Raw genomic sequence first — 22,432 nt, 5'->3', positions numbered from 1 at the left:
AACATATATTGTGCCTATCCTCTGGTTGTTTACTCAAAAAGTCTTGTTGATATGGTCCAAATCTCATGACTCCTTTGAGAGTTGTTCAGCTGAATCAGGTGATTTGTCAAAACTCTTGCAATGTCAAAATTACCAAATTCCAAGCTGAGTTTTTTGAAAAGCAATGCTATATTTGTGCTTTAGTGCAAGGCACACAGCATACTTTATCCGTTTTTATAAAGTTCTCTCAGGTACCATAAAAAGCAAATTAAATTAAAGGTCTTTGCTCTTAAGAAAATTGCAGTTTAACAGAATCAACAAACTTTTGTAGGAAGGTTGTTGGCAAGGAGCAGGACAGATCTTGGTGTGATGGTACACACCTGAAGCAAGAAGCGACAAAGTCGTGGCCAGCCTGAGGTACAGACAGACGTAGCTACATAGCAAAAACAACAAACACGAGCAAGACTGTCCCCTTTCCTGTTCCTCTAATTAACTTCCCACCTCATCATGGTTTCTTTCAGCACTCTGATGTCACCAATCAAGAAGCGACTCAGCCAAGAAAGTCCTCACCAGATGGCAAGCATGATGAGCCATCAGACCTCAAGCAATCGGCCTCCAAAACTATGGAGTAATTAAACTTTTTACTTTTTGTGTTGTCCAGCCTCAGGCACTTCGTTGTAGCAAGACAACATCATCTAATTTTAAGCTTAACAGTTCAGATGGACAGGTGTCCTGGCAATTGGGGTCAAGGAATACAAAAAAGGCACACTGTACAACAAACCTCACCCAAGAAATTTTCAGGGAGGGGAAAAAACAGGAGGCTGGGTGCCTCTGCACAGGGGAGAAACAGCAGAGAATGGAGCAAAAGGTGGAGTTTATATAGTTTCTTGGGGGAAGGGGGGTGGAACTTTTCAGGGTGAAGCTATCCAGGTTGGGGACTGGTGGAATTTCAAGTCCCTGAGCTTGGACATTTTACTCTGTAGGGTGGGGGCTGGGTCCAGCCATTAGGGAGGCCAATTAAAGTATTCTGGGGATGGAAGCTTGGAAGCTGGCAGTTAGAGGCCCTCAGGAGAAAGACAAGAAAGACGTGGCCACTCATGTGCCTAGAGGGGCTTACACTAGTAAGAATTTCTTCTGTGGTTAGGTAGAAAAGAAAAAGAGAAAAGAGATAGAGAGAAAAAAGGGAAAGAGAAAGAAAAAAAGGAAGAGAGAGGAAAGGAAGGATGAGGAGAGGGAGGATCAAGGGAGAGAGGAAGCAGGGAGGGAAAGAGAAAGGAAAAGGGGGAGAGAGGGAAGAAGGGAAGAATGAAGGGAGGAAGGAGGGAGAGAGGAGACAGGAAGGGAAAGAGCATGTTTTTTTGCCAGAAAAGAAATATAAACCATGACAAACTCTTTAGAAGAGGAACCCAGAATTCTCAGGGCATACATTCATGTACTCTAGTGCACAAGACATTCATGTATTCTAGTGGACACTACATTCATGTATCATATCCTAGGGCATACTTCCATCAGAAGCTAAGCTAACTTCATAAACCTTTGAAGGTTCATTGTCAGTATCTCACTCCTATCACAGCACACTAAAGACCAGGGACAACATGCTTCAATGACTGTAGTAATATGGACGCCGGGGCTGCGTCCCCACCACCCGAGCCGCCTGCCCGGCTAGCTTTACCCGAAATAATTACACGGACACTGTATTCATTTAAACACTGCTTGGCTCATTTCTACCTAGCCTCTTCTAGGCTAACTCTCGCACCTGGACTAGCCCATTTCTTATCATCTGTATAGCACCGGTCTTACCGGGAAGATTCTAGCCTAAGTCCATCCTGGGTCGGAGCTTCATCGCGTGTGTCTGCCCGGGAGCGGGTCATGGTGTCTCTCTCTGAAGCGTCTGCTCCCCAGCGGAGAGCTGTAGAGTCTGACTGAAGGCGTCTGCTCCCGAGAGGAGAGCTGTCGAGTCTGACCTCACTTCCTCTTCCTCCCAGCGTTTTGTTCTGTTTACTCCTCCCACCTATCTCCTAACCAATGAGAGCCAAGCAGCTTCTTTTTATTTAACCAATGACCTTCCTCCATCAAATGACAGGAATAATCTCCCTAGCCCTGGTCACAGTAAAGAGAATATCACCAAGGAGTTAGGAAACTGGCTCAGCCTATGCTGACTGTAGAAGTTATATAACTAGCTTTCTGACTCTAAAAATAAAGAGGGGGGGAAAATTCCAGCTTAAAAATTTTCAGCTTAAGCCTTTTTTTAAAAAAAAAAATCACTTCATAATGAAAGAAACGTTTGGATTTTTTAACTGGTGCCCAAGCACACGGAAGAAAGCAAGATGGATAAAGATTTAAATTCAGTCCCTTTCTTCTATTGTGTAAGATTACGGCATCAACAACTAGCAATTGAGAATAGAGATACATCATTATACTTATTTATAGCGTTAACTACTTTACATTCATCCACACAAGTGAAACTGTAAAAAAAAATGATAAAGGGAGTGTATGGTTCTTTCATTAGCTTGTCTGTAATACTGGATTGGTCCATAAATTAATGTGTGTAAGAGGATGAGAGCAAAGAAAGAATTCAAAGTGTTACCATTGTAATTATAGCTCTTTAAATATCAAAAGGCACAAAGGAAGATTCCTTTTTGAAAAGACTACTGACTCTCTTGGCAAGACACTATTAATTACTCATATAAATCTGTAGTTTGCACAGCCAGAGCTATGGGTGACATCACATTTGCCAAACTCTGGGTCCCCGTTGGTCTCAGCGTGTTTCTTTAAACTCCTGTTTACCAAAGGATCCCTCTGTAAATTCTGGCTTTGTGCTTAGAGGAAAGGAGCAGAGAGCTCTGGGATACAGGTAGCTATGAGCGTCTTGCACAGGCTGCAAGTCATACAATTCAATCAGAAAAACTGCAACATGGGAATTACTAAATTATGCTGGGGAATGCCGTGAGCAATAATAATATCACAGTCTTATTTAAAAAACAATGCATCTAGCTTCCATAAACAAAGTGTTTATGAAAAAACACACAGGCAGGTAAAATATATGAAGTGGACTCCCAACCTAAATTGAGAGGGATAGCCCCAGAGGAAAGAACACTCAGAGAGTCCCAACTACATGGGAAGCATTTGCCTCTACATTTTTAGATTTTATAAGCACACTTAATCAACACTTTTCTTTTGAGCATCCATTGTACAGAAAAGTTAATAGGATTAAAATCTGGCCTGTAGCACTACACTTTTATAAGAAATACTGGCTCTAGGGAGCATCTTCCAAGCTGCTTCAGAAGAGAGGGGGAGATTGTGTTGCTTGATAAAATAAAAGCCTAAATTCAAAGCAGCATATGTGCCCCCTGCTGTTCCCAAGCACCAATTTTTGTCTTTAAACATGCACAAGAAATTTTGAAAATTTTGTGGAAAGGAAAATGGACTTAGGACTCAAGTGAACCTGATCATCTCCTTGGAGAAAGTATAGCAGACACTGAAGGCAGCAAAACCAAAATCCAAATTTGTAAAAGATGCTGGAGTGAGAAGAAAATGGCCGGTGTTCTTCCCAATGTCTACCTGCTGAATGCCACGTCAGACTATTGCCAGGACTGTGTACACTGAGGACGTGAAGACTGAGCCAAGTGGGAATCCCACTCACCTACCTGGTAAACTTGATGTGACATCATTGAATAATGCATGTGTAGTAGGGCTCCTAATTATTCAATAAGCCAATTAGCTATAAGCCTTGGCAAACAGCCAAATTCTATCGGCATCAAGAAACTTAATCGTGCAACAGAGTCTGCCTGTGCTGTGAATACCCCTATCAGAGCTCAACTTTGCAGAATTAAGAGGTGAGTCCAGAAAGAGGTGACTAAGCCATGTCATGAGAGCTTTGTCTATGAGAATGGGCTGCACGTTCATGAATGAGTGCGCAAATGAGGTATCACAAGAGTGGGCCCAATACGAAGCCAGTTTGTTTGTCATATGGATGCAGCCCTCTCAGTGAGTCTCTCCAGTCGCCGCCACCAAGAGGGAATGCACCAAGTGCAACCTGTCAGCCTCCAGTCATAAAGGCAGCAAAGCTCTTATACAAATTACCTACTCTGTGGTATTCAGTTACAGTAACAAACAATGAATTGAGATACTCCTCTACACAAACACAATGGACAACAGCAAGACCAAACAAAGAGTTTCTTCTGGAATAGCAGACAGTTACTGATGCGACTATGTCTTCAGTAGCAGTTCAGTCATGGGCCAACAGAGGCAAAGGAGAGCAAAGGTTCTAAAATGCAAAATGAGGAGGGTCATATAAGTTTTTGTAACAATTGTATTTGATTACAAAAGGTAGCAGAGATGCTCTCCACTTATGGACACTCAGTTAGTGGGCCGACATCTGTAGAAGGTTTCACTGCAAGGTTGTAGCATCCATGCTGTGAGGTTGCATTTCTCCATCCATTGCTGGGAACACCGGCACCACAGGTCAAAGGCATCCTGCCATGGACTTGTCGGATTCACAAGTGACTTTGTTTGGGTATTGACAATTTTTAAAACCTCCTGTGTTCCTAGTCACGTAGATAAGCGCTGGCATGTCTTGAAGTGTGGAGACCCAGAAAAGCCTTGATTATGCATATACATGTGCCAGAAGGCAAGGCAATGTGTAGGCAGAAGAACCCAACCACAGAGCTGATAAGGAAAACATGGACATTATCTTGTGAAGAACTTGCTGGGAGCATCCAAATGCCACCTGGAGAAACACTGCAAAAATTTTCAGCAGATCAATATTCTGTCGATATCCATAGATGAATCCTTTATTTTAATATTTTATTTTTAATTTTTAAACACCACACCCTACTTTCTGTATAGTCTATATATTAAATCACACTATAATTAAATGATTTGAAACAATTTCTAAAAGATAGAGAGAAATTTCAAATTGCGAAACTCCTCCCAGGAGAACAAATTTAGAAAAAAAAAATCTTTTTTTTCTAAGTAGGTCAATGAAACTAATGTATTCAGTGACTAATCATGTCTAATTCCTATTCCACTGATGGTTAAAAGAATTCAAAAGAGAGCCCAACTTTCACAATTACTGACTCAAAGGAGCAATGCATATTGGATTCTTTTGGTATGCAAAACTGAAACCATTTACTCATAAGGAAATAAGTAGGGAATGTGTGTCTTACCCCTCCTGACACTCCACATCGCCCATATGATATGTTTACTTTTATGATGGGCTCTAATTTCTTTTTCTATTACATTCAAGTTTTACAAATAATTAAGACTACCAAGATGGCTTCACAGGTAAAGGTACATGTCATGAAGCCCAGTGACCTGAGTCTGAGTCCCATTCCCATGTCCCACAGTGAAGGTTGTACACCCGCTCCCATAAAGTTGTCCTGTGACCTTCACATGCATGCCATGACATTCACGCACAATCACACACACAAAAATTGATAATAATTTAAATGTAATTAAAAGATATTTAAATGCACTACTCTAATCATCACCCAACCTACTCCTATACTAACCTAAACTGACTTTCTTAACTACACCACTGATTAAAGAACAAAAAGACTATTTGTGGTCTAGTAAAAGAAGAGGAATTATTATGGGCCATTCAGCAGCTTTAATGTGTTGACCTTGGCTGTAGGTCAGGGTACTTGGCTTGACAACTTTCCATGACTTTAACAAAATACCTGAGATAAACAACTTGAAACGTGGCCATGTTTACCTGGGCTTGTGGTATTGGAAGTCTTGGCCCATGGCACTTTATGCACTGGTGTTAGACTTTTGGATGATCTAAGCAGATCATGACAGGAAAGCACTATACAGGGGGAGACATGCTCACCTCACGGTGCCTGGAAGAAAATGAGGTAAAAAACTGGAGCTCTAACTTCTCCTTCGAGGGCATGTCCCCAATGACCTAACTTTCTTTCACTAGGTCCCATCTCCTGAATCTTCCATGCCTCTGACAGTGCCACAAGCTGGAGATTATTAGCATGTGAGCTACGGAGGACAGTGACGATCCAGACAGTACTCTTGGTTTGCACGCTACCATGCTCTAGGGCCAGATTTATGGTAACAGAATGATGTCATTGGTTCTTCTCCTTGCACAGTTTGAATGAGTAAGGTGAATTTCTGCCAACAGCCCTCTCCAAAAAAATGACAGGACCTTCAGTAATCTTCCAAAGTTTGGGCTAGTCATGTCTTGTATGCAGATGAAAGCTCACACCATCACTCCAAAGCAAGCTCTTATTGGTCATCATCTTACATGCTATACCATCAGGATCTGTGCTTACTTCCTTTGTATATTCACATTTATAGTAGACTGGTACATGGGCGCAGGTGTTAGTCACCTTCGCCTTGTCTTGTTGGAAATAATGCTTAAATTTTAAAACATTTAAATAATTTTATATGCTACCTAGTATAACATTGGTTTTGATCTATTTTATTTATAAAACATAATTAGCATCTTAAGCAAATTTTTTATCTGCTCTGTACTAGATAGATTTGTGTCCGTTTGACACAAACTATAGTCGCCTGAGAGGAGGAAACCTCAATTAGTAAAACACCATCATAAGATTGGGTTGCGGGTCAGACTGAGTAGTTTCTTAATTAGTGATCAATGGTGGAGGGCCTAGCCCATTTGTGGGTGGTGCCGCCCCTGGGTTGGTGGTCCAGGGTTCGATAAGAGAAAAGGCTGAGCAAGCTATGTGAGCAAGTCGGTAAGCAGCAACCATCCAAGACTGCTGCATCAGCTCCTGCCTCCAGAATCCTGCCCTGTTTGAGTTCCTCTTCTGGTTTTCTTCAGTGATGAACAGTGCTTTGGAAGTGTAAACTGAATAAACCCTTTCCTCCCCAAGTTTCTTTGGTCATGGTGTTTCACCACAACAATAATAACATAATCATAACATAATAACCCTAAGACATATTTTTTTCTCAGGCCAAGAAGATAGAGATACCGTGTGTGTGTGTGTGTGTGTGTATGTGTGTATGTGTGTGTGTGTGTGTGTGTGTGTGTGTGAGAGAGAGAGAGAGAGAGAGAGAGAGAGAGAGAAAGAGAGAGAGAGGATATTTGATAAGTGATAAGTGTTAAGGAGAACAGAAAAGCAAGATAGGTGAAAGACGATGGGGTTAAGTTGGAAGAAGGCATGTCTGATGGGAAGGTTTACTAAATATAGTGACCTGTACAAGTTGGTCTTGAGAAACTCCATGAGGGAGCAATCCATGACAGTATCTGTGGGAAATGAGAGTCCACGTTCAGGGAATGGGAAGTCCAATTGCATCTATAGGAAAAAGTGCCATTTCAGTGTGTGTGTGTGTGTGTGTGTGTGTGTGTGTGTATGTGTGTGTTCTGGTTATGAAATTTTCATGAGGTTTCCTGTGAGTAAGACACACTCCTGCATATACTTGCCTGTGGTTATAAAACTTACCTCTAGGAAGAATGCATATTTTGACTTCAAATATTTCCTTCATCATGAACACTGTGTTCTAAGGGTACTATCTCTGGTCACACAGTGAGCTAGGCATCAAAACTAGAAGAAAGGTCAGCCTATGCACTCCCCACTCTATCACATTCACCTGGCTTTCTTTTTGAACTTGAGCAAAATGCATTTACTTTTGATATATAAAGTCATACCCCATCAAACGTTTAAGACACAAATGCTACATAGAAAGTTTAAACTTAAAAAAGAAGCCAGTTATGTTGATTTCATAACATTTGAAAATATTTTTAAAAAAGTATTCTGAGCCCACAGCTCAGTGGGATAAATAGACAGAAGAGATTCTACCAGTTGACTGGGGGCAGGTGAGGATGGAAACAGGAGGGAACAGGCAGGAAATTAGGATGGAAAGAAATGGAGGGAGAAAGTGCTGGGAGAGATGACTTCAACTGGGGGCCTTTGGGAAATGATGTAGAAACCCAGCGCAGTAAAAACACCTTGGAATCCATTAGTGTCACCCTAGCAAAATGTCCGAGTAATGAGAGATATGGAGCCCAAATTGGTCCTCTTCTGTTCAGTTCAGGGGAACTGGGAAATCAATCCAGACACAAAACCTTCATCCAACAATCTGTCCTGCCTATAAGAAATGCTGGAGCAATGTTGCCAAACTTGTGTGAGTGGCCAACCCATGACTGGTATGGCCCTTGCCATGAGATGGAGAGGTATTTTGGAATGATATTTTTGTGCACTGTGAAGAAATGTCACTCAGATTGGTTTAATAGAAAGTTAAACTGTCCATTATTAAGCAGGATTTTCCAGGCAGAGAAAATGCTGGGAAGAGAAAAAGCAGAGTCATGAGGAGACACCAGGGGTGCAGAGGAAGCAGCATGAGCTTTACAAAGTGAACGTAACTAAGCCACATAAAAGAATGTAGATTAAAAGATATGGGTTAATTTGAGTTATAAGAACTAGTTAGAAACAAGTCTAAGTTTTTGACTGAGCTTTCATAATTAGTAAGAAGTCTTCTTGTGGTTATTTGGGAGCTGGCAGGTGGTACAGAAAAATCTGCCTACAGTGGAGGTCATGCCTAACACTGCCTGGATGGCCAGAAACCAGGGTCAGGACAGTCCAGAGATACAGGATAGAACCAAATACAATCAGCAAAAAAAAAGTCAAAGAAATTATTCCAAATGAGATTGGGCTATACTCACAGATCAGTGCCTAGCCCAGTTGTCATCAGAGGGGTGTCTTCCAGAAATTGATGGGAGCACATGCAGAGACTAAAGGTCAAACAAAAGGCAAAGTCAGGGGAACCCCAGAGAAGAGGGAGAGGAAGGATCGTGAGAACCAAAGGGGTCAAGGACATCAGAATCAATTTAGCAAGGCTCATAGTGTCTCTGAAAGACTGAAGCAATAAACACCAGACATTTATGGGGCTGAGTTAGGTCCTCTGCATATAACTTATGGCTGTGTAGCTTGGTGTTTTTGTGGAACTCCCAACAAAGGGAGCAGGGTGCCTCTGACTCTTATCTGTATGGGGGACCCTTTTACTCCTATTGGGTTCCCTCATTCAGCCATGATATGAAAGTATGTTAGGTCATGTTTGGAGGATATCCTTGGGAGATTGCCCTTTTATTTTTTTAAGGGAAACATGGGAGAAGTTGATCTGGGGGAGAGAGGAGGTGAGGGAAGGGACTGAGAGGAGTAGAGGGAGGTGAAACAATGGTCTGATATAATGCATGAGAGAAGAAGAAACGTTAAAAATGGATAAATATTGGTTTCCATCATGAATACTAAAATCTTAAAATTCATTCCTGGCTGGAACTTAATCACACATCAGACTTCTGCATAGAAGCAGAGAACACCACACTGACCAAGTCCCTCAGCAGGGGATAACAAACACTACAAGTCTTAGCTCAACCTCTTGGGTTTGAGATGACTTAAGAGGGGAGGTGCCAGGCAGAAAAGGAGAATCAACAACAAAATTATTTGAAATTGTTAAACCCTAATTCTGTATATGCCAATTAGAAATAAATATATAAAATCAATAGGAGTCTGAAGCTGATGGAGGAAGGTCATTGGTTAAGTAATAAAGAAACTGCTTGGCCTCATAGGTTAAAACATAGGTGGGAGGAGTAAACAGAACAGAATGCTGGGAGGAAGAGAAAGTGGGCTCAGACTCGACAGCTCTGCTCTCTAGAGCAGAGACGCCATGCTCCCCTCTCCTGGGCAGACACGATCGATGAAGCTCTGACCCAGGATGGACGTAGGCTAGAATCTTCCCGGTAAGCGCACATTGGGGTGCTACACACAGATGATTAGAAATGGGCTAGATTAATATGTGAGAATTAGCCTAGAAGAGGCTAGATAGGAATGGGCCAAGCAGTGTTTAAATGAATACAGTTTCCGTGTAATTATTTCGGGGCATAAGCTAGCCAGGCGGCGGGGGTGCTGGGGACGCAGCCCCGCAGCTCCTATTACAACATGAAGCAATAGCTCAAAAGTTGAAAGCACTTTCTGCTTTTTCAGGGGACTCAAGTTTTGTTCCCAGAAACTATGTGACAGCCTCCATCACTCCAGTTCCAGGGGACACAATCCCCTCTTCTGGTCACAAGGGGCACCAGGCAAACACATGATACACATTCATACATGAAGGCATTCATTAATACACATAAAATGAACACAAATAAATCTTAACAATAGAACATTAAAATAAAATCCTAAAACACTACCAAGTGATGTGGGAGTGTCATATATCAATCTGTTGATTTCATTGGCTAAGTAATAAACAAACTGCTTGGGCTCATAGCTTAGAACATAGGTGGGTGGAGTAAACAGAACAGAATGCTGGGAGGAAGAGGAAGTGAGCTCAGAGACTCGACAGCTCTCCTCTCGGGAGCAGACGCCTCAGAGAGATGCCATGCCCCACTCCCGGGCAGACAGACGCGATTCAGCTCCGACCCAGGATGGACGTAGGCTAGAATCTTCCCAGTAAGCGCACCTTGGGGTGCAACACAGATGATTATAAATGGGCAAAATTAATATGTGAGAATTAGCCTAGAAGAGGCTAGATAGAAATGGGCCAAGCAGTGTTTAAAAGAATACAGTTTGTGTGTTGTTATTTCAGGGCCTAAGCTAGCAGGCGGCTGGGGTGCTGGGGATGCAGCCCCGCCACTCTTATTACTACAACCAAGCATCATTAGGTTAACCTAACGGCTAATATTTATATGTGTTATCGGTATTCAAAAGCTTATAAACTCTTATGAAAAGCAAGACCATAACTTTTTAACTACTGAAAGAAATAAAAAAGCAAGCTTGCTGATATGGCCTGAGAAGTGTCAGAGTTTAATTTGTTTCAGAGTGTGATAAAGGTATTAAGACGACATTAGTTAACATACTGGCCTACAGTCACACTCCGTTATAGGGTTCTGTTGAATTTGTCGTTTAAAGTGTGAAATCCTTACATTTCCCAGAAACTGCTAATGATGTTAACTCATTCAGTACCGTTATGCTCGAACAGTATTGAGAGTGGGTCTCTCATCTGTCTCGGTCACCTCTGTATCTCAGGGCAGATAAAAGAAACGAGATTAAACCTTGCATTTCCCTGGTCTCCTGCTTCTGTCTTGCTACATGATCTCTCCTCACAGGCCTCTGTCACTATGGAGCTCTTGGCCATAAGGCTTTTACCAGGACTGAGCAGGTAGATTCTGTGACTATACATGTGACTAAATGACTTTCTTATTTCATAATCGTCCCAGCTTCAAGTATTTTATTAAAAAATACAACATGGACCAAGCAACTCCCATCAACACAACTAACTGGTGGTGTTTTTTCAGTCTTTATTTTCATCTAGGTATAATTATAAAGCAGTCATTACTGTTTTCGCTGACCACGTGTGTTTCTCAGTGTTTTTGTTTCTTGGGATAACTAACAACAGGGGTTACATTTGAAAACGTTCAGGTAAACATAGGAAATGTCAAGCTATATCAAACTGAAACCACAGTATCCTGCAAGACTGCCCTGAGCATTAGCGCTATAAACCAGCTCTGATGTGAGTCTGCAAAAGCTTCCCAGACCTTTTCTAGTGACATGCGCTGGGGACTCAAGTATTAAGGAACTCTCTGTGGAAACAAACTCTAGCCTAGACACTGTGGGAAATGGAGGAACTGAAACAGAGACATGACTCTTCCAAGCCAATAATCCTACTGAGCATGTGGAGTTTGAGACAGCAGAGGTTCAGTCTTCCAGGCACCTGGCATCTGGAAAGGCAGCTTAGAGGCAGCAGCAGTTTTTGCAGGTACACTGCGCCCTGGATACAGCGGTATTTTGAGCTCTCTGAAGCTCTGCAGGTGGATATGTATTACACCTCCCAGGTAGATATGTCTAGAGATATATGCCAAATGTCCAATATAAAACTAGGCAGAGAAAAAAAAGTACCAAGAACTTGACAAATAAAAAAAAATGTGAGCTTGGCACAAGAATCAAGTACACTGCCCAACACAGTGGCACATGCCTATAATAATTCTAGTACTCTGGAAGCAGAGACTAAAAGGTTGAGACCAGCCTGAACTACAGGAAAAACAATAGGGATGGACAGATTGCTCAGAGGTTAGAAGTACTCATGGATCTTGTAGAGGACACAGGTTCAGTTCCCAGGACCAATATCAGGTAACTTGCACATTCCAGCATCTACATTCACAACTGCCAAAAAGTGATTCCAAGGGAACTGACACCCTCTCCTGGGTTCCATGGTCCATACACAAACCTACACCGACTCGGGCACACATACACACACATAAAATTAAATAAGTTAAAGAGTAAAAACGTGTGGTCTTCCTTGAGAAAGTGGGGTTGCTGGGATGTCTTCAAGCTCATTTCCTCCCTCATCTTAACCCTTTAGTTCACAGGTGTTTCCCAAATTCAGAGCTCAGGAGCCTTTCCACTCATCTTTGAAATTCTGCCATTGGGGTAAAACTTTCTATGCTTTATGTAATTCTTAACTGAAAAAGAAAAGTAGCTTTGATCAAGATTTAACATTCACTTTCTGAAGTCTCCACAAAATCAAATAAAATAATAAAAACAATATCGAAAATAAAAGTCCTTCAGTAAGCCTGAAAACTCTCTTCTAAAAAGGATGGAATGTGGTGAGATGGCCAAGTGGGTAAAGTCCTGAGCTCAGAATCCCAGCACACATATAAAACAGCTGGGCCTGGAAGTGCATGTCAGCATCCCCAGTGCTGAGGGAGAGAGGCAGAAGAGAGACCAACAGATCACCTGGGAGCTTACTGGGCAGCCAGACCAGCCAATCAGCAAGTTCTAGGTTCTTTAAGAGACTAAGGAAGCCACCTGGCATTGAACTGTCAGACTTTACACACGTGAACACATGCATGTCCACCTGGACACATATCTACACATATGGACACATGTGCACAATACACCAAAACCAGAGAGATGATAAAGAGTATGGCTTGCTTACAGTTTGTTCTCTAAAGACGCGGGGAACCCTTCAACTATGAGGTTGTGCCTACGTGTCTGAGACAATAAACATTTTACACACCAAATACTACCTTAGTAGCTCTTTATAAACATAGTTAAACTACATTGCATGCATATTTGTTTTTATTTTTAACGGATGCATTGAGGTTTACTGACAAAATACAGCAAAAATAATTTAGGCATAAGTTTAGAGATTATTCAAAAGGTTAAAAAAACACTGGTCAAAACTTAAAGAAGAGAAAAAACTTTGCTAATATATAATTGAAATTTAAAAAACAAGATTTTTAATAGCAGAGAGACAACTGATAAAGACCTTATTTCTTCCAGCTGACTAACCTTGGAGCCACAGCAACTGTAGCTGCTTTTCACCATCTTTTCAGAAGACTTTCTGAGGTTGCCATCTGTTGGCGTATGACTGATACAGCAATTCAGCAAAGCAGATAATGAAGCAAAAAACATAGAAAATTGAGGAGACAGATGTGGAAGACACACACAGTCATTTTCTTTTGCATTTCACATCTGTTCTCTCTGAAGCCTTCCCAGTAACACAAATCTAATTCCTGGATTCAGAGCCTTGAAACGTTATGCTATAGAGCAAGCAGCTCGCCTGTGACGTTCCAACACATCATTTATCTTCTTCTCAACATTGAGAGTCTTGTACTCCTAATGCAGCTTCTGTTACCATGGGAGAGTTCACACAGATCTACATATGTATGTGTGAAATTGCATTGATGAATCCATGCTCCACTTGCCTATTCTGTATTTTAAGGAATGATCAACCATACCTTAAACATGCCGCTGTAAAGTCATGAACACATTTTACTGGCAGTGAAAATAACACAAATATTTACCTATTCCTACATGATGTATAAAGCTATTCATCTAAATAGAAAATCTCCTTTTCATATTTTGAACATTTTTGGACCATGCAATTATAGCACCTATTCAAACAATTCAGTTCAAAAAATGTTATGAGATTGGTATTTGATTATTTTAAAAGACTTTTTTTGACCACACACTGCAGTCAAACCATTTTCTATGACTTTCCCATTGTTGAAGCAATGTCATAATGGTCAACAATGGGCAAGTCATTATTTCCCAATTTGAGACGTATAGATTATTGGGGTCATCAGTTATATTCTTGATAGCATGAAGATTACTGGCAGGATACTTGGATTTTCCCCATCTCTAGTAGATAAATCATTTTTTGAGAATTAAAAGCATATTTTTGAATCACATGAATAAAAAAAAAACAGTTAACTTATTAGGACTGAGAAACACTGTTTTTACTCCTTAAACACAGTTTTCCAGAGCCAAACATGATGCTACATTCCTGGAATCTTAATACTTAGGAAGCTGAAGCAGAAGAATTGGAAAGGCAGGCCTAAATCAGGCTACATGGAAAGACCTTGTCTCAGAAAACCAAAAAATAAAGGAAAGAAAAGGCATTAAAACAAAAGGTTCTGTTCAAAGGCTAAATTTAAGGGCCATGGTGCAGTGCTTGGCCTGGCATTTGTTTTTCTGGATGTGTTGGCACCACATGGTTTTGCTTATAAGGCTCAGATAGCACCACAGGAAGTGGACTTCTATAGGAAACCTGTTTTCAGCCAGAGGAAAGCCCTCATGACATTCTAAACTGTACCACAAAAGGATTCAGGGCTCCTATGGAGAAAGATTCCAAGGGCATTGGGCTCTGACTGAAAGGTTGTAAAAATCCTGCTGGTCTTGTACCCTTAAATCAGCCCCACAGGGATAGCATTTCTGCAAACATGTCTACTTGGTCTTCGGATGGCACAAACCTAACAACATTCAACACAAATAATTTACATACATGACATTAATACAAGGATTCTTTTTCATGCAAAGAAGCTATTTATTTATTTATTTTTGCTAAAGTTCAAGAAAAATCATTCATCAATATGACAATCTTAACAATGAGGCTCTCCAGCCTGAGTTCCTGCAGGCCCTGGCTCTTCCTGGCTGCTTGCTATAAGGTGAGATACTCGGGCCTTCTAACCCTGTGTCTTCACTGAGAATGAAGACATGATACCAAGCAATCTGGGAGCTGGTGAGGTGACTCATGGCACAGAACCTGGCCGAGAGCATGAACTCACTGTGGGTTGGCTAATTCTGTTATTCTTTACTCTTTATTATAGCACTCTGGGATCAAACTTACTGAATCCATTTTGCAGGTGAAGAAACAGATGCAAAAGGAACTGAGACTGCCACCATACCATGGCCAGGTTCGGAAACCTGCTGTCTTCCCACTAGGTGGCACTACTCTCCAAGAAGCAGCCAGGAACTCTTCGATAGATGACCGGGCTTCTGGCCGTGGCCAGCAGTCCCTGCCGGAACTGCCTTTTTAACTGGAACTGAGGAAATGGGGGCAGCATTCCTCGCTACAGCGACAAAAACGCCATGATTATCTTCACAAGAGCAGCTTCCCCAGACAAAGGAGAGGCCACTGACTGCTAATGAGACAAAAGCCAACTCTATCCCACCTCCTCCTCTGTCTCCTGGAGCAGAAAAGCATCAGGATCTTATTTCCCTTCTAGTGTGCCTTCTGTGGAGAGTCCGAGAAGGAAAGCGCAGTCGACGCTTGGTATATTTGTTTCCTGACAGAATTTTCCTACTTACCTAGTACAATTCATTGTTCCCAAAAGCAATATAAAAACCAAACAGTCGTGAGATTTCTTTTTCCTGTGAAAGCAAATCCCTTCCACATGATGATGTGCCCTCAGAATCCTGGAGATGTAAAGGATAAGTTGGGACATAGGGAATGTGGTGCCTCCCACTTCAGGCTCTGTGCTGCCGTCACCATTCAACAGGGAGATAAAATTCTCCACACTATCAAATGTGACAAGTCTGCACGGACAGCTAATCCTTCTGATTTCTTGTCATTACGTTGCTCCTCGCTGGTATAATATGCAATAATTGCCCATGAAATGGATGCCGTTAGCCTGGCTGTCAATGACGGGAAAATGGAGGCTTGTGATGTGGAGACTTCAGTGGTGGTGGTGAAGAAGAAGGTGATGCGGGTGTATCGTTAAAATGCCTTCTTTCGAGACCGTGACCTGAAAGATCATGACCAGTGAGGGAGCATTTCACAAGCAAGCTTTTTAAAGAACCGTGGGGAACAGCATGTGTCTTCGCCCGACGTCTTTAGGAGTCCTTTTACAACATGAGCCACAGTACAGGACAGACAGTCTCTGCCATGAGCACTCACCTGTGCTCCTGGTGCTGCATGGAGGCAGAGAGACCAGGCAGGATGGTAGAGCCATGTGAGCAGACCTCGCCCTGCTGCCGTTCTCTTCCCACCCACAGTCACAGGTTCAACTTTCTTGCAGTAAAGTTACAGCTTCATAACACATTAGACCAGCGTATAACCACCCCCCTTGCTGCTTTGGGTGCTAGGGAGGATCTGGAAAAGATGCGACCTCCAAGGAGCTTGGGTCCTATTGCACCGGCCTCTGCAATACAGCATAACAGATGTGACAGGAAGACATGGCATCTCGCTAATGCAGGGTAGCTCTGGAGGCTGGAGGGGAGGAGCATGGAGGAACAGGGATATGAAAGCTGAGCAGGAAGGAGAGAGACGAAAGGTAAAGCCTTAGAAGTGTGAGGATTTGATCTTCCATCTAAGGGGAAAAAAGGCTGTCGTAAGTTTCTAACAGGAAACAGGAGTAACACAGAGACACCAGTAATTTAGAAACTCCCTTCTCGCAGTAGAAAAGAATACAAGCCACTGCTGCGACACACTCAGTAATGGTATACTGGAGGTGGAGGCATGAAGGTCTTGGGTTCAAGGCCAGCCTGGGCTACATACATAGCAAGACCCTGTCTCCAAAGGGAAGAGCACAAAAGTGCTGCAATCTCATGGAGGTGGGTCTTGTATCTTATCTGTTGCTTTCATTGGTTAACTAATAAAGAAAACTGCTTGGCCTGATAGGACAGAAAATTAGGTAGGAGGAGTAGACAGAACAGAATGCTGGGAGAAAGAAGCCGAGTCAGGCAGTCACCATGATTCTCCCACTCCAGACAGAGACACAGGTTAAGATCTTTCCTGGTAAGACAGCTCGTGGTGCTACACAGAATATTAGAAATGGGTTAGATCAATATGTAAGAGCTAGCCAATAAGAGGCTGGAACTAATGGGCCAAGCAGTGTTTAAAAGAATACAGTTTCCGTGTAATTATAAAGGCCTATTGGTGTCAAAATGGAGAAGTGGGTGTCTGAATAGACTTGTTAGCACAATAACGAACAGAAATTGTCAAGTGTGTGTGTGTGTGTGTGTGTGTGTGTGTGTGTGTGTGTTGTGTCTATAGGAGAGGAGAAAGCCAAGCCAGTCAAGGATGGCTGGGGAAGTAAAGGCTAAGCTATTCTTGTTACTGTCAAGGAGATTTAAGGAAGCAGGTTAGTGAGTAGACAGCAAAGTCCAATTTATCCAGAAACATGTAGATATTTCTCAGTTGTCTTTTTCTACGAACTGCTCATTTAACACCTCCTTTTAAACTGTAACATTCAATGCTTCCTAGGATACTCAGGAAAAAGCCATGGCCACCACCATTATCTAAATCCAGAGCACTTTCTTTACTGCAGAAGGAAACCTCATACCTACTAAGCAGATATGCCCCATCCTTCACTCTTCCAGACCCTGAGAGCCAGCAATCTTTTTCTATCTCTGAGTATTTACCTGTCATTCATATAAAAATTTAGGGAGCTACTGTATATAATAATGGTCGAACAATGACTGTTATTCAACCATGGAAATAAATAAAATACCCACAATATTATATGGGTAAACCTTAAAAACATTATGCTATATTTATCATAGCCAGAACCTGGAAACAACCTAAATGCCCATTGACCGAAGAATGGATAAGGAAAATGTGGTGCATTTACACAATGTAGTACTACACAGCAGAAAAAAAGTAAAAATCTTGAGATTTTCAGGCAAATGGATAGATCTAGAAAACATAATATTGAGTGAGGTAACTCAAATCCAGAAAGACAAATACCATATGTACTCACTCATAAGTGGTTTTTAGTCATAAAGCAAAGAAAACCAGCCTACAATTCACAATTCCAGAGAACCTAGACAATAATGAGGACCCTAAGATAATGAGGACATAGATCTAATCTACATGGGAAGTAGAAAAAGACAAGATCTCCTGAGTAAATTGGGAGCATGGGGACCATAGAGGAGGGTAGAAGGAGGGGAGAGAGAGGGAGGGAAGCAGAGAAAAATACAAAATAAGTAAATAAACACTATGCTAACTAAAATGAGCCAAGTTATTTTAGGCTGGATATAGAGCACACACCTTTTAATCCCAGGACTGGGGAGGCAGACACAAGAGGATTTCTGCTAGTCACAGGCCATCCTGGTCTACAGGGTGTGTTCCATGTCTAAAAGAGTTACCAGATTTACAGGTTGGGGGGGGGGAGGAAGAGGCTGATCCCCAAAACCATATTTTTAAATATTTATTTATTTATTTATTTATTTATTTATTTATTTATTTATTGTTTTTTTGAGACAGGGTTTCTCTGTAGCTATGTAGCCTGTCCTGGAACTAGCTCCTGTAGACTAGATTGGCCTTGAAATCACAGAGATCTGCCTGCCTCTGCCTCCCAAGTGCTGGGATTAAAGGCATGTGCCACCACCACCTGGCAAATCATTTATTTTTAAATTTTTTTCTTTATTTTATTTTATATACCAACCACAGTTTGCCTTTCCTGTTTTTCTCCCATTCCCTCCCTGCACCTTCCTTCTGATCTCCCATCCACTCCTCCTCCATCTCCATTAAGATGGGGTAAGGTCTTTCTTCCTTGAGAATCAACAAAGCATGGCATATCAAGTTGAGGCAGTACCAAGGTCCCCTGCATCAAGACTGAACAAGGCATCCCTCCATAAAGAATAGGTCCAAAGAGCCAGCTCATGCATCAGGGACAGGTCCTGGTCCCGTTGCTAGGGGACCCACAAAAGACCAAGCTATATAACTGTCACCCAGATGCAGAGGTCAATCCCATGTCCGTCCAGAGTCCGTGAGCTCCCACAAGCTCAGGTCAGCCAGCTCTGTGCGTTTTCCTATAATGATCTTGACTCCCCCCAACTTGCTCATATAATCCATCCCCCCGCTCTTCAACTGGACACAGAGAGCTCGGCCAGTGCTTGACTGTGGGTCTCTGCATCTGCTTCCATCAGGTACTGGATGAAGGCTCTATGATGACAATTAGGGTAGTCACAATCTGATTTCAGGGGAAAGCCAATTCAGACGCCTTCTCCACAACTGCTTAGTCTTAGCTAGGATCATCCTTGTGGGTTCCTTGGAGTTCCCCTGGTACCATATTTCTCCCTAACCCCATAATGACCCCCTCTGTCAAGATATCTCTTCCATTACTCTCCCTCTCTGTCCCAACTTGTCCTCCAACTTGATCATCCTGTTTTCCTGTCTCCCCATCCCCTCCTCTCTACTCCCCCCACCTCCAGTTTACAAAGGACATCTCATCTATTTCCTCTTCCCAGGGAGATCTATGCGTTCTTCTTAGGCTCTTCCTTGTTACCTAGCTTCTCTGGGGCTGAAGACTGTAGCCTGGTTATCCTTTGTTTTATATTTAATATCCATTTATGAGTGAATACATACTGTTCTTGTCTTTCTAGGTCTGAGTTATCTCACTCAGGGAGATTTTTTTTCCTAGTTTCAATTATTTGCCTGTATTCCTTTGACAAATTCATATGTGCATGTGTGTGTGTGTGTGTGTGTGTGAGAGAGAGAGAGAGAGAGAGAGAGAGAGAGAGAGAGAGAAAGAGAGAGAGAATTCTGTTCTCTGTCAGTCTCATACTCTTCTTTTTCCCTCCCAACCCCACCCCACTGATCCCTATAAGTAAAGTCCCTTTCCAACATTCGGGTTTTTTTTTTTTTGTTTTATGACACACTGAGTTGAGCTACGGCATCTGCGTGACCATAAATTTGAAACATGGTGGGCTCATCAGTTGGTAAACAGTCCCCATGATCCACAGGTGCCCAGCCTTTTACACCCCAGAGCATCCCCTAAGCAAAACAGATATCCTTCCCAGAGCATCTCTTAGGGAATCCTCTCCAAGACGCCATCATCAGATGTGACCTTCTGTGGCAAGTGATAAGACAATGTGGGAACCTGGAAAGAGTCATGTCCCCAAGCATCATTAAGGAGGAAAATGTCTAAATGGTACTTCTCAGGTGTTACCTGCTTCACTCCCTGGAGCTTAAAATGCCAAATCTATAAAGGAGACAGTCTGTCACCAGTTCAGTCCTGGTGGGAGACCCCAATCTATAAAATCAAGAATGGCACTGGTAATAGCCTGAGTCATTTTCATAGTCACCAGATTCAAGAGAGTCAAGAAGGAGTCTGACATGATAAGGGGGAAGAGCAGGAGGGTTGAAGGCTTTAAGGGGTGTATAGGACACTTGCATCACCTGCTAGCCGCACGACTCAGGCCAGATTCCTGCACACCAGGGCCTACATCTGTCTACAACAAATGAAAATGATAACAACACAGAGTGATATTTATACAGTGTGCCTGACCCTGCTTAAATCCATCTTCAAAACATCCTGGTCTCACTTGTCCTTTGGGTCTCATAGAAGTAGGGTCAGAGTTACTGTCTGACAGAAAATGAGATTCTGTGGCAAAGCAAGGTGAACTAGAGTAAACAAAAGGCTCTCCAATCAGCTTGAGGAGAGGGAAAAAAAATTCCAGAGAGAAGGGTTAATAGTTTAAGAAGGTGGATATGCTGATTGCTGTGGGGGTCACCCCTCACTGTGTGCAGGAACTAAAGCATCATACCACAGCTCATAAATATGTGCAGATATTAATGTATGTCAATCAAAAATGTTAAATGCAAAATAACAATTACTCTAATAGCTTAAAAAATATTTTTCTGGTTAAGGACATTGGTATAATCACATGCCCAGAGTTGCTAGAATGCCTGCCCAGTCTCATCCCATGGACCCCACTCTCAGCTAACCTGGTACCAAATTCCTGCGCAGGGTCACCTTGGCAAGGAACTGTTGATGAACATCAGCTCAAGAGATGGAGTCCTTCACTCTTCCCTGGACCACTGTCTCCTCAGGATGCTTTTCTGTGTTGCCTGTGTTCTCTCTACTACAGTCTTTCCTTTTGCATCCTTTAGCTTTGGGGCAGCCCACACACTGAAGCTTTCCACTGCATCTCCCTTCTCCTCAATTTCTGCTCCAGCTTTCCTCCTTGTTGTATTTATAGTTTGATGGCAAAGGGTCTCAGGGCAGAGACTTTACCGTTTAGTATAATCTTACTTTCTGTGTAAAGCTATGTATTCTTCTGACTCACATATAAACTGTAAAATAAACATTACTCAAAGAATAATAACTTACATCAGTTTTGTTTCTTGAGGGGGTGTGTTAAAGCTCCTGTCCCCATCTTTGGTTCTACCCTAGGGCCTCTCTCTACTCAGGTTTTATCTCTTTCGTTCTGGGTTTGTTTTCTAGAGGGTGGGCATTGAACCAAGGGCCTTGGCCTGCCTGGCAAGCATTCATCCACTGAGCTAGAAACCCGGTGGCTCTAACTTTTGGCCTCAAACACTTTCTCAATTCTCCTACTCCTTCACCTTTTCTGGATCATATTTCTTTCTATCAGTAACCACTGTCCTCACAAACGTCTCTCCTCTTCCTTCTGAAGCTTCCCATATAGGTGAATACATCATGAGAGGTATTTCATCTGTCACTCCCCAGTGCACAGGACACCAGGTTCTGGTCTTCCACCACCCCAAGACAACTCCTTCGCTTCCATATATATGTATGTCACTAACTACAGTATGACTAGAGACTGTCCATTATTTCAGGACATCCTCCCAGTCCTCGTGACGTTAAGTCTAGCTTTCATGAAGTGGTAAATGGTAAGTGTAAAATGTTTCTGTTCAAGTTTGTGTGTATAGGTGTGTGGGGAGGATGTATGCAGCCATGCACGTGTGTGCTGACAGCAGAGGTCTGAAATGCTCTCTCCCTTATTTTTTTGAGACAGGATCTTTCACTGAACTTGGAGCTCACTAATTCTCTAGACTGACTGGCCAATGAGCCACCTGGGGACCTGACTGTCTCTGCCTCGGATCACTAGGTGTGCACGGCCATGCCCCACCTCCTATGTGGGTATATGTGACTCAATTTCTCACACTTGAACAGCAAGTGCTTTCTTAAACAGCCCTCCCAGCTCCAGATGTTTCTAATGTACTTGGAGAAATAAAATATTTGCAACTGTAAGTCAGCCCTCAGACGTTCTTAAAATGTCCACATACGCATGTCGGGGAATCATTGTTTTAGGAAAATGACTAGGAAAAGGCACCACACAAGATCAGAAGAATTAGAATTTAGATCAGGTTGCAGCACATTGACAGGTGAGGAGGAAAGGAACAGCAGGACGTGCTAGCCCACACCACGCAAGAGTCTAGAGCTCCTGATACACATGCACATGTGGACATCACCAGTTCCACACTACAGATGGTGAAAAGGAGTCGCACAACA

The sequence above is a fragment of the Microtus pennsylvanicus genome, chromosome 5 (assembly GCF_037038515.1).
Source record: "Microtus pennsylvanicus isolate mMicPen1 chromosome 5, mMicPen1.hap1, whole genome shotgun sequence".
In the NCBI taxonomy this organism is placed as follows: Eukaryota; Metazoa; Chordata; class Mammalia; order Rodentia; family Cricetidae; genus Microtus; species Microtus pennsylvanicus.
This window is presented reverse-complemented; position numbering follows the sequence as displayed.